Source organism: Geotrypetes seraphini, chromosome 9, assembly GCF_902459505.1.
Source record: "Geotrypetes seraphini chromosome 9, aGeoSer1.1, whole genome shotgun sequence".
Taxonomy (NCBI): domain Eukaryota; kingdom Metazoa; phylum Chordata; class Amphibia; order Gymnophiona; family Dermophiidae; genus Geotrypetes; species Geotrypetes seraphini.
The window spans coordinates 187502979-187516929 of NC_047092.1; the positions used below are offsets into that span (position 1 = coordinate 187502979).

General features: G+C 43.4%; 1 protein-coding gene across 1 annotated transcript in view; it reads right to left on the reverse strand.

Annotated features, from left to right (window-relative positions):
• PSMD1 (proteasome 26S subunit, non-ATPase 1) overlaps positions 1 to 13951 on the reverse strand; it is a 182112-nt gene that overhangs the window by 109572 nt on the left and 58589 nt on the right. The gene's annotated exons all lie outside the window — the stretch shown is intronic.

The window sequence follows — 13951 nt, forward strand, 5'->3', positions numbered from 1 at the left end:
GAGTTGTACCTGTCATTCCATGTGGGTTACTTTCCCCAAATGCCACTACGCTTGAAACTGCTGCTCTGTGCAGATGTCCCACAAGGCTCGCCCTGGTCACCTTTGCTATTTAATGCTACCTTTAGAAAGAGCTCTGGACACTTACAATATATATAGCTACATTTATGCAGGTATTGGCATACTTGTTCCTCTTGTGAATGATGATTCAAAAGATCCGAGTATCCCAAAGTTAGTTCCTGATGATGTAGAGGATTGAGTAGTAGCAGATAAATTAAAGATCAAACTACATTTTTAGGGTTGGGCCCAAAGGAGAAGGCGAGACACAATTTGTTATGTTGAGAAAATTGATATTTTGAAGTACAGTCTATACCGCTGTCCCAGACTGACTGCTGTAACACTGGATGTCCTAACCACCATTTCAAAAGGTCTCAGGCAACCCAGAATATGACAATAAGGCAGACATTCTCTATTTCTAAGAATGAGAGGATCACCCCTTATATTTAAAAAATTACATTGTGTCTGTATGTGGTGTTTAACTTGTTATAATCATAATTTTTGTAAACTGTATAGTTAATATATGGTACATAAATTATTGCCAGAATTCAATTTAAACTTTGCATAATGTTTTTTAAAATTTTGTATGGTTTGGTCCTACTAGATTTAATAACTTTACAGTTAGGTAAGGCAGTTTCCTTGTCTAAAGTTGTCGGTTTTCTATCGGGCCCTTTCTGTTTGGAACAAGATCCCTTTTCCTATAAGAGCCAAGGGCAATTCCAAGACATTCAGGAGACTTTTGAAACATATTCAAAATTTTCTGACTAACTGATGTGGTAGTGTTTGAGGAATCTTTTTCTTATGGGTATGTTCTTAGTGAAGTGTTTTCTTTTGTAATCTGCCATGAACTCTTTGGGGCAGGGGCAGAATAAACATTTTAATGTAATGTAATGTAATGAACATCGAAAGGGCAGCCAGGAAATGCATTACGTTACACCAACAAAAGATATTACATCATTCTTCATCTTTATTCATATCTTAATTTTTCACCAAATATGGCACCCTACACCTTAAATAAGATCCTTTCACCCCCAATGTGCTCCACTGTTGGCAATGGCATCTAGACCTGGAAACACAAACCTACATTGAAGAGTTTTCATCAGTTTTTTTTTAAGAAAACAGGGCTGATAAATCACCTACTTGCTCAAAATAGAAAGAAGGCAGAAAACACATGAACAGGGAAAAAATGCTTATGATCGCTGGACCAGGGTTTTGGAACTCTTTAGCAAGTAATGTCAGAGAAATAGGTCTCTTTTGGAGCTTTAGAATACAGATTAAAGCCTTTCTGGTCACGTAGGCTTATAGTTAATTTTGGATAATGTCAAAGAGCTAGAATTTTTGAGTATATATCAGTGATGTGTTATGATTTTGATGATGTATATTTTATTTGTGTGCTTTTATTATGTATGTGAATTGTAAGCCACCCAGAATGGTAGATGGTGTGGGAGAGAAATATTTTAAATATAAATAAATAAATAACACACACACATACACGGTTGATTCACATTAGGACCACTTCCTACCTCTGATGTCAGGGACACACAGCCAATGAACGAATGCAGCAAGTTACCAATATAGCAACCATGGCTGTCATGGGGAAAAAAAGCATTGAAAAAGGCATCAGCATCGGCTACTGGGCCAAGGGCGGCAGCCTTTCAGAAACAGCGGAGTTACCATGAGCGGATGAATGGAACCTTTTTGCCGACCCGACGTGATAACTGTAGGGAATCACGAGCCATCGATGTGAGAGGTGAATGTCGGCTGCTACCGTGGAGAAACTCACCGTCCAAACGAACCAGAGGGCTTCCAGATGTGTGTCTAAAACGACTCTGCCGCGAACCCTGTTGCAAATGGGACTCCGGGGCAGACGACTGGTGATTAACATATGCTTATTGCAAAAAATGGCGGTTATTCTGGATATTAGCTGGTGATCATGATAATGTGACTCTCTCTCTATATATATATATGTGTAAATGTTCAAAGCATCCTGTCAGGAAGAGTGTACAAACATTTCATGGCAGTCAATGTACAACATGGATCTCCAAATTACAGCCCCAAACTGAAATGCAGACACTTTTGTCCCAGCCCAATTAGTGTTTCTGAAAGCTGCAGACATTATTTCATTGTCAGCTGCAATCGAGAATCACAGAGAAACATCTGCAGTAGCATCAAGACTGAGCCTGACCATCACGGAGCCTGACCAGATCACACTTCACACTGATGAGAAGAAAACTCCCTGTCATCAGGCTACACATCACTTTGAATGTTTTAATGTAAATCTAACCAGAATGTTTGTAACAGAAATAAAATGATTAGGTTTTAAATTGTATTTTGGGTTGGAAATCTCAAGAGAAACCCCCCTACCCACTTCCTTAGTCTCTAGTGGCCCTCAGCCCAGAAGTTTTAGGGGACCCTTGTCTACAGCTTAATGGTTTCTTTGGCTCACAGGCAGATGACCAGAAAAAAAAATTATTGAGCAAAATCTCCATGCTGAATATCAAATGGCCTCCAAATGAGCAGAGGGAATGCAGAAATGAAATCTGTTTGGTTTAAAGTTATTCAGTACAAACACTGCTGTTCAAACACACACATACTTCAGAGCATTCAAAATCCTGTTTATAAAAATGTAACATTTCACTTTCTTCCACCACCTCAGACTCCAAACTGAGTCAGGGAGGTCCATACAAAGAGGAAAAATGACCCATAGGACAGAAGGATACAGAAATGCAGAAGGGAGCGAGAAAACCCGACACGCCAAAACAGTTTTCCAGCATGCTGTACACACCAGACCATCAAAGCAGTAGCATATTCAGTAAAAGCAGAGGAAAGACCAGCACAGTCTACTACAAGATCAAATCTACACCTGCCTTTCCTTCTGGTTTTTTCATTCTCACCTACAGTCTTCAAAACAAAGTTACAGCAGCCACTCTGACAAGACACTGTTACTCCATAGTGCACGCTACAAAGAGACTCCCACGGTCTTACTTCACCTGCCCTTTTTGAGAGAAACTCCTCCAGGTCTCTGTCAAAGCTCTTAAGAAGCTGCTTCAGCAGGAATTTTGTATACCAAGCATCACTCAAGAGCCTCTATCCTGGTATTCTTCTTCCCTTCTTTTGGTTTTACTTCTAGAGCTCCTCTTTTGTCCTAGTAGGGTCTCTAATAATTTGAGAATGGATGATCGATACGTATATTTCACCAAGTCTTGCTCTGTTACTGGAGTCTCTTCATAACTTGCCTTTATGTGAGTTGTACAAAGGGAAGTAGAACAGTGCCCGGGAAAAGGATCTAGGTGTCATTGTTGAGGATATGGTGTGGGGCAGCTAAGAAAGCAAATAGATTGTTAGGAATTATCAGGAAAGGAATGGAAAACAAAGATGAAAATGTTATAATGCCCTTTTATCACGCTCTATGGTACGGCCACAGCTCAAATACTGTGTGCAATTCTGGTCACCGTATCTCAAAAAAGATATAGTGGAATTAGAAAAGGTACAGAGAAGGGCCATAAAAAATGATAAAAGGGATGGGATGATTTCCCTATGAGGAAAGGCTAAAGCAGCTAGGGGTCTTTAGCTTGGAGAAGAGATGGCTCAGGGGAGATAAGACAGAGGTCTATAAAATACTGAGAGGAATGGAATGGGTAAATGTGAGACACTTGGTTTCTCTTTCCAAAAATTCTAGGACAAGGGGGCATGTAATGAACCTACTAAATAAGAGCTTGAAAACAGATGAGAAAATATTTCTTCGCTCAATTAAACTCTGGAATTCACTGCCAGAGAATGTGATGAAAGCAGTTAACTTAGCAGGGTTTAAAAAAGGTTTGGATAACATCCTAAAAGAGAAGTCCATAAGTCTTTATTAAGATGGATGTGGGGAAATCCACTGCTTACTCCTAAGATAAGCAGCATAAAATCTGTTTTACTTCTTGGGATCTTGCCAGGTACTTGTGAGTTGGCCACTGTTGGCAACAGGATCCTGGGCTTGATGGACCTGTGATCTGTCCCAGTATGGAAGCTCTTATGTTATACAGATTTCCGATGGAGATAAGCATGACTGCCCCCTTGATCCTTTTTCTCATGCCTACCCCCACCCCAATAAAAAAAAACCCCAACACAAATCATTCAAACCAGCAATAGCTCTATAGCCACATTGAGGGTAATGTTATAAGAGGGTTTGTGCATTAAATGGTAAAGTATATACCTTTTGACAATATTTTAATCATTAGGCAATACAGTAATCCCTGCGAGACGCATAAAGTATGGGAGCTGACTACCATCCTCCAAAGAATTAAACAAGAATTGAAGCAAGGGGAGAAGCGAGTCTTGAAAGGCTCTATAGAATTTGACCGTAAAACCATCCAATCCTGGAGATTTTCCCCCTTTCATCGCCCGGATAGCCTGACGCTCCTCAGTCAGGGTAATGGGTCTATCCAACCTCAGAGCATCCGAAGCTGTAATGAGTCGAGGTAGGTCACTATATTAGCCTCGGAGACTGCATCCTGCATTCCTTATTTTGTGCTCAATGTGCACCTCCCCCCCAGAAGGTCGCTTAATACAAAACACATTGGTACAAGGCCTCCTAAGTTTCAGTCTATGGGCCACCATATGGGAACTTTTATTGCTATATTCAAAATATTTCTACCAAAGAAGTTGGGCCTGAAACTGCACATGTTCAAGCTCATATGTCTGCAAAGCTCTACAGGCCTCCCTAAGATGATGCAAAACCCCACCCTCCCATGGTTGATGTTTATGGGTTCCTTCTAACTTTAACACGGCAGTCACAACCTTTACCTCTCTATTTTTATAGTGGCATTGAACTCTTGGGGGGGAAGGGATGGGAGGGGTGGGGGGAGAGGATGTGAGCTTGCACTGTTATTTTTTTTTATATATATGCAACATCTATTTGTATGTTCTTGTTGACATAATAAAAATCATTTGAACTTAACACGGCAAAGTCGTAGGACCTCCCGTACTCTCTGTCTCTTCTTGTGGGTTGCCAAAGAGTTGAGGTGACCCCGCACCACCGCCTTGAGCCCTTCACAAACAGTCTCCTGGGTGGCCTACCACCTACATTCAACTGGATATCATCATCAATAACTGTCTGAATCCTACATAGGATCACAGGATCATCTAAGAGGCCATCGTTTAGCCTCCAATAGGTAATACCTGTGTTTAGAAGACCCCATTTAAATATACCCACACAGGTGAGTGATCACACCAAATCTGTGGCTCAATTCTGACTTGGCTCACTCTGTGCTGCAATTCTTTCTCCACCAAAATGTAATCTATTCGAGAGTAGGAGTGATGTACGGATGAAAAATAAGTGTAATCCTGGTCCCTAGGATGTAGTCATCTCCACCCATCCTCCTGGTTAAGATCTCAGAGGAAGTGGCAAAGCGCAGCCCTATCCCTCCTGACTGCCAGAATTGTCCAAGGATGGAAAGAGTTTCCCCCAACAATCAGTGAGCCTTCTTTGTATTGCAAGATCTTAGATGTCATCTCGTGAAAAAAAATCCCCCTGCCTCTTATTCAGTGCATAAAGATTAACAAAAGTATAGGTGCGACCCTGGAGAGCTCCCACCACCAAATATAGTGGCCTTGAGGGTCTCAAACCATTGTCTTGACCTCTAGGGGCAGGGTCCTAGTGAATAGAATACCCACCCCCCCCCCCCTTTTTTTTTTTTTTTTTTTTTTAAGCCCCAGTAGATGCCCAATTCATCAAGGGGAATCTAGGATCCTGCAAGTACCATTCATGGGCCCTAGAGTGATGGGATTCTTGCAGAAGCATACCTCCACCTGAAGACACACTAGCTCTCTGAACAATGCTGTACATTTGTGTGGGGAATTTAATCCCCAAACATTATAGGAAATAACTTTGAAACCCATCTATCAAAGTGGAAAAAGAGCACTCTGCCCGTGAAAACTGTGATAGTTGTTCTCCCCTCCCCCTCCTAGCTCCCCTCCATTCGCAACCCACCCAATCCCCACCCACTCAACACCTCCACCAACCAAACCTCCCACCATAGAATCAGGAAGTAAACATCTTCAGTAGCCAAAAATGCAATAACACACACATGTACATACAGCAGACCCTCAATATTCACAGGGGTTAGGGGCAGAGCCGGCCCACGAATAGGGAAAATTGTGAATAATTTTTTGGGCCAGCTCTGACCCACCACCGCCTTTCTCCAGCCTCTCTCATGCATCCCTAACCTTACCTGGTGGTCTAGCGGCGACGCAGGACAGGAGTGATCTTCCTACGCTCCTGTCCCATGCAGAGCTGTGCTGTGAGTTCCCGTGATCTGGGGGTTTCCGTTGTAGTCTTGTGAGACCACAGGAACTCACAGCACGGCTCTGCATGAGGCAGGAGCATAGAAAGATCACTCCTGCCTCGCGTCACCACTAGACCACCAGGTAAGGTCTGGGGGATGTCCGGGGCAGCGTTTCTTAATTAAAAATCAAGGCTAAAAAAAAAAATTGCGAATAACCGAATTCACGATTGGGGAAACCGCAAATTGGGAGGGGGGGCTGTATATCCACCCTACTAGAAAGATTTACAAATCAGGAACACCACAAACAATGGCTCCATTACCCCTCAAACTTACAAGGCCATCCTGAAGGGTGGAAAACATCAACTAACTGGGACTCAGTGCACCTCCTCAAAACACATTCTTCAATGCCCCCATAGTGCTCCCCAAAATCATAGTGAGAGAAAGCCCACATCATCTCTCCATCCAACATATATACACACACACACACATTCATCACCAGTTTAGACATATCCCCACCAAAACCCTCTTACACCACACAGTTTATAGTTCAAGCTTGCAGGGCAGGGAACTGTAATTTCATCCAACTGTCGGAACAAAGTCCAAGAGAAAGCAAACACAGGATGTAGATGATTTGAGGGCAGCATCCACGCTCAATAGTTCAAGATGTATGGCCCGCAGCTGAGGCCGCCGGAGCAGCTTCCACAGCCCTCTGTGCAGGTGAACCCCATCTACACTCTACACGCTGCCATCTGAAGCTTGACAAGCATTGTTGAATAGACTGCTGGGCCCCACCATTGGCAGACTCAATAGGCACTTCAATTCCTTCTTTAACAAGCAGGACCTGGGCTTCTCCAACAGTGGCATCTCACTTAGGGACTCCATTCAAAGTGATCAGCAACCCAAATGGGAATGTCCAGCAGTACCGTACATTGGCTCGTGTCAATGCCCAGGTCACCTCTCGAAACATTCTTCTTTTCTGCAGCTTGCTAGATGCAAGGTCCTGGTAGAGTTCCACATGGTGTCTGTTCCATTGAAGGGATCCCAATTCCTGAGCTCTACGAAGGACTCATTCTTTGAGCACAAAGCTTCGAAGACAGACCACGATATCACGGGGCCATTCTGATGTCTTAGGGCCCAGTTAGTCATCATCTCCTTCTCATCTTTATATTCACTCGTATCTGGGACTCCCCAAATCTATAAATTGTTTCGGCAGGCCTGATTATCAAGGTCCTCAATTTTATCAATCAATTCATGCAGTTTAGATCGTGCGTCCTCCAGACCTCACTGTGCCCCCGTGGCTGACTCCTCAAAAGCATCTATTTGAAGCTCAACAGTATCGATGGTAAAAGTGGATAGTTTAGCTGGTTTTAAGAAAGGTTTGGACAAATTCCTGGAGGAAAAGTACATAGTCTCTTATTAAGACATGAGGGAAGCCTCGGCTTGCCCTGGATTGGTAGCATGGAATGTTGCTACTCTTTGGGTTTTGAACAGGTACTAGTAACCTGAATTGACCACCGTGAGAACGGGCTACTGGGCTTGATGAACCATTGGGCTGACCCAGTAAGGCTATTCTTATGTTCTTATGATGTGGGACCCGATTTCTACAATATCCTGCCTCAGCTCCATGATCGCTTCTGTGACTTGAGAGGTCACTATGGTGATCTCCAAGTTAACTTTTGTTACTATTACGCGGAGATCGGCTTTAGTAAGAGGTTCCATGGCTCCTCCACTACTCTCTGAGGTCCTTGCAGGCAGTGATTGCAGCATGCCAGATACATGGGTAGACTCCTTGCCTTCATCCTGCAGCCCTGCTGCGCGCAGGGAATGTGCGTGGGTCTTTTCGAGCACTTGACTCTGTTGGCGATCACCCTCCATTCTTTTTTTCGACGCCATGAAGTGCAGGAGACTTTAATGCACCAGCTACCCCACCAAAGATAGCGCTTCCTCAGCTGGAAAATCGCTTTTCAGGTGAATTATGAGGGCCAGAAGACGGAGCCTCGAGCTCAGGCAGCCATCTTCACTGATGACATCACATCTTCTCCGAAGGCACCCATTTTTAGTCTCTGTATCTTTAGTTAACTGCCCCAGAAAAGATGCAAAAAAAATGCTGCTAAAATTAGACTTCTCTGCTCAAAATGCACCCTGAACAGGTCTATACTCAGGCTGCAAACAAATATATGAATTCTCCTACTGCACATATATTAGAAATAAATGGCCCATCCAGTTTGCCCATCTGCAGCATCCACTGTCTCATCCTCTCCCTAAGAGATCCCAAGTGCCTTGAATTCAGACACATTCTTTGTCTCCACCAACTCTACCGGAAGACTATTCCACACATCTACCACTGTCATATATACATAAAAATGCATTATACAAATTACCTCATTACACTTCAAAAATAACATTTAAATATCAAAGAGAGTCATAAAGGAAGAACCTCTGATTGAGTTGGAGGTCCAAAGAGCAGCAAGAAACTGCTGGGTCAAAAAGAAACCCAAAAAGGGAATATTTCTGACTGTGTTTGTTCTAACAGATGACAGAAATATTTAGAACCATCCAGCAGTCTTACACTGCTGTCTTCTGGGAAATGCTTTCTACATTCTCTCCTCCCTATGGCAGCAGGAGAATGTGTCTGCCCACTCTTAGGTAAATGTTTATTTTACAGTGTTACCGTGAAACAAACAGGCTCCAGTTTACCAGCTGCTCTATTACAGCCGGCGTTTCTGCACAAGGCACCGAGGCTGTACAGAATAGGTTATGGTACAAGGTTGGCTAATTCTGCTCCGAACGAAGCAGCTGGGGTACAGGACATATAGGAAGCAGAGACTGGGGTATGAATGCTGCTGAAGGTGATGGATGTTCCTATTCTTATTCCATCAAATGCCCTTGTGTTTAAAATCCAACTAGTCAATTTGTACTACAGTTCAGGAGTTTCCGACATGTGCCGATTCAGCCAATGTTATAACATGTGTGTAACGTTCATTTAAAAACCTCAATTATAGCAGCCCAACTCAAGGGAGGGGAGCAACAGCATACAGCCAGGATTTGACTAAGATGTATCATGAGGCCAAGAATTAGCAAACAGTGGATGTAACTAAATTCTTCTGCTCTCAAAGCCAAATCCCCAACTTCAAAATCTTTCCCTAGCAAGTCCGTATTCTCAGGGAAATATCCACTTGAAGTGAAGGCAGAAGAAACGTTCCAATGGGGGAGGATTGGGGACTTAAATACCACCTTAGTAGATGACGGCAGATAAAGACCCGAATGGTCCATCCAGTCTGCCCAACCTGATTCAATTTAAATTTTTTTTTTTTTTTTTCTTCTTAGCTATTTCTGGGCGAGAATCCAAAGCTTTACCCGGTACTGTGCTTGGGTTCCAACTGCCGAAATCTCCGTGAAAACCTACTCCAGCCCATGTACACCCTCCCAGCCATTGAAGCCCTCCCCTGCCCATCCTCCTCCAAACGGCCATACACAGACGCAGACCGTACAAGTCTGCCCAGTAACTGGCCTAGTTCAACTGGTAGTTCTCAACGCCGTTGACATCCAGGTACTTCAAGCACTTTCCCTCTCTGTCCTGGTGGGCTCACAATCTCTCCAATGTACCTGGGGCAGTGGAGGATTAAGGGACTCGCCTAGCGTCAGAAGAAGCACTCCCCAAGCACCATCTTGGTAAGGGCGTAGGCACCCATCTTCCTCATTCCCCATACCCCCCAAGCACGGCGCTTCCCTTCCCCCATACTTCTCTAGTGTTCCTGGTGTGAGCAGCAACCCCCAAGCTGCAGTCGTGCCAGTATCAACTCTTCCTCTGATGTCACTTCCTGGACCCATGCCTAGGAAATGATGTCAGAGGAAGTGTCGACACTGGCGTGACAACAGCTTGGAGATTGCTGCCCACACTAGGAGCATTACAGAGGTACGGGGGGAAAGGAAGTGGGGCACGGGGGGAAGGAGCATGTGGGGGAGGGGGAGAAAAAGGGTGGGTGAGGGGTGCCACCGCCCCAGGCACCTCTCACCCTTGCTATGCCATTGTATGTGTCCATTTTTGCTTTGAAAATCCAGCAAAAGATGTATTTACTTAGCAATAATGAAGGCAGTTATAAAATTGCTCCCAAAGTGATTTTCTGTACTTAAACTGCAGGCCCTAGTTTGTCCCAATTGAAAGAATAAGCTTTTATCACTATCTACAGAGCCTGAAAGACAAACTCAAGCTTGTAAACCATTGATTCTATTTCATTGGCTAAGGGAAATAAAAATCAAATGTTCCAGGAAAGATTCCCAGATCACCAAAGATTCACTGTTACTATTCTAGAGGCTCCCCCAAAGAAGGGTGATGAGACAACTTCCCTATTAAGCAAGGCTAAAGAAGCTAGGGCTCTTCAGCTTGGAGAAGAGACAGCGCAAGGGAAATATGATAAAGGTCTATAAAATACTGAGTGAGATGGAACGGGTAGACATGACTCGCTTGTCTACTCTTTCCAAAAATATTAGGTCTAGAGGACAAGCAATGAAGCCACTAAATTTAAAACAAATTTGAAAAAATATTTCTTCACTCAGTGTGTGATTAAGCTATGATAAAAGCAGTTAGCTTAGCAAGGTTTAAAAAATGTTTGGAGAAGGAAGAGTAGCAGCCTAGTGGTTAGTGCAGTGGCCCGAGACCCTGGGTTTGATTCCCACTACAGCTCCTTATGGCTCTGGGCAAGTCACTTAACTCTTCATTGCCCCTGGTACAAAATAAGTACAGTACCTGTATAACATGTAAACCACTTTGATTATACCCACAAAAAGGCTGCATATCAAGTCCCAACTCCTTTCCCTTAAATGTCCATAAACTATTATTAAGATTCACTTACTCTTTTAGGATCTTGCCAGGTAACTGGACCTGGAATAGGCACTGTTAAAAACAGGATACTGGGCTTGATGGATCTGCGGTCTTGTCCCAGTATGGCAATGCTTATGTTCTGATGTCACATTTATATAATTACTACAAGTTTACTTTAAAATACTTGTGAAGGAAATATTTTTTAACTCAGAGAATAGTTAAGCTCTGGAACGCGTTGCCAGAGGTTGTAGTAAGAGCGGAAGAACTACTACGGCAACAAAATCTCCAGATCCAACAACCAAAGTAACACTTTGTTCAACATTTGGCGTTCCATATCCACTAAACATGATTCCTCCTCATTCCCCTCTTCTCCATCTGCTAATGATCTAGCAAAATTCTTCAATCAGAAAGTGACTACCTTACGATGCTCCTTCCCCCCTACAACTCTCTGGTGCTCACTACCTCCAACCCTAATCTAACCGAGACCAACCACATCCCAGCCGATCGCCTTCGAGCTCGTTTCTGATTCCCAGGTCTCTAAACTCTGCCTCAAGTTAAAATCCTGCGCCTGTATTTTGGATCCTTTCCCCTCCTACTTATACGAGAACATTCCAGCACAGGCCATCTCATCTCTCACCAAACTTCTAAATTCCGCCCTGCTCTCAGGCCTATTTACTACAGAAATGGGACACATTTCCCTATCCCCTCTTTTGAAAAAAGCTGATCTAGACCCCTCCACTCCTTCCAGCTATCGCCCAATAGCTAACATCCCTCTCCCGACCAAAATGCTGGAGTCCATCATAGCCACCCAACTCTCATCCTATCTTGAGAGATTCTCCATTCTCCTACCCTACCAACATGGATTCAGACCCAACTACAGCACTGAATCCCTCTTAGCCTCTTTAATTTCAAAGGTCCAACAACTTCACTCCCGCAACAAGTTCGCTGTTCTTCTTCAATTCGACCTCTCTGCAGCTTTCGACATTGTCCACCATGACATACTAATCCTCCAACTTTCTGAAATTGGCATAAATTCCACAGTCTTAGATTGGTTCTCAAAATTCTTACGTTCCCGCTCCTACCTCGTTAGCACGAATGGTACTGTAGGGTCATGAAATAGTTAACTGTTGTTTAAAATATTGCTCTGGCCTACATAGCTGAAAACAGTGTATAATCTATTGACTGCATCTGCCTAAAATGTATGTCCCTACCTTACCACATTGTAAGCTGAATAGATAAGAGTTTGAGCCATGATGTACCCTGCCCTTCTGTACATTTAACTGTTAGAGTTAGATAGGTGTCCTGCTAGTGACCTGCTAGTGTGAGCTTAGAACCAATGAGTGTTAAGAAAAGTAACACGTGAAAAGCTTTTTCTAGAATTCAGTTGTATAGCCAGAAAAATGAATAAATATCTCTGTAACTTCCTGGTTTCGGCACTTCTGAGCCAGCTTGGAGCTCAGGGGTCCAGCATGCATGCTGTGAATAAAACTTGTACTTCTTCACGCCTCTGACTTTGTGTGTCCAAGTGACCTTTCATTTGGCTTCCGAACAGGGACTTGAAGGTCTCTTGACCACTGGTTACTCGATTGGTCACTTGTTTCTGGTCCTACGGCTGATATGTCTGCTTAGCCGGCTGCCTTCCTTTTGGGGGGTTGGCAGACCTCAGGACGTTGGACCGCTTCAACTGACTTATCTAGTCTCAGTTTAAAGTACAAGAATCTGTATCTGTATCTGTATCTGTACCTGGAGTGGCCACTATCTGGTAAGTGGGGATTGATCATCCCTATCCTGTCTCTCGTCTCCTGCCTAGTAAGCCACGTGATCTGTCGCTGAAAAGTTGTGGGAAAGGGATTCTAGGAACTGTTATTTTCTGGTTGAGTAACTGAACTGAAATCTGTTGTGTTTTGTGTGTTTGAGAGTGTCTGAGACGTCCTTGAGGACGAAGCGAGTGTGGACCTGTTAGTACTGCGTTTCCCTAGTCCAGAGATGGGCGGGGCCAGGAATTCAGGGAAGTGTTTTTGTCCTCCATTGCACAATGGGGGGATGTTTGTCTACCTGTGGGGATCTCTTGATATGTTAGCTAATTTTAAAAAAGGAATTTGTCTTTGATTATACTTAACAAATCAACCCTTATTTGTCTGTGCCAGTTAGAATGGCCGATATTTGGTGTGGGCTGGCCCCCTCTGGCTCCCTGGAAGAGGACATAACCCGTCAAGTTTTTATGCATTCGTTTGCTGTCAGTTCCTCTTCCAGTCAGCCAATTTTTGCATTCCAATGGAAAAAACCCTTCCACTGGACAAACCTCCTAAGTAACCTGGACCCGTCTACCCCAGGGCTTTAAAATTAGCCCCTCTCTATTCAGCACTGCCCTTGCTTCAGACCTTGCCAAATTCTTCCCTTCATCTGATTCCCAAGTCCTGCAGTATCCCGGGTTCTTTATGACTTCTGTCTGTTCAAATGTTTCAGTGAAGTTTAAACTGTCAGTTGTTCACAGCATGAGAGGAGAGTACTTTTCCTTTTGTGCTGATAAGGGCCATGAAGTGTGTAGCACTTCCAATGTGGTTTCTCCTGAAACAGATAAGTGGTTTTGCATTTGAAGTTTTTGGCTATGTTATAAAATGTATATGCATATTCAGAAATGCATATAAACGAAAAATATGATTTCTGGAACTTATATTCCATGCTAAAAAGAAGTTCTTTGTCCAAATTTAGTAGTTATTTGTCTAAATTTAAAAGTTCTGAAAAGGACTACATCTGTAATTTGATCTCTTTGATCTTTAAGCAACTCTCTCTCCTTTGTGAAATT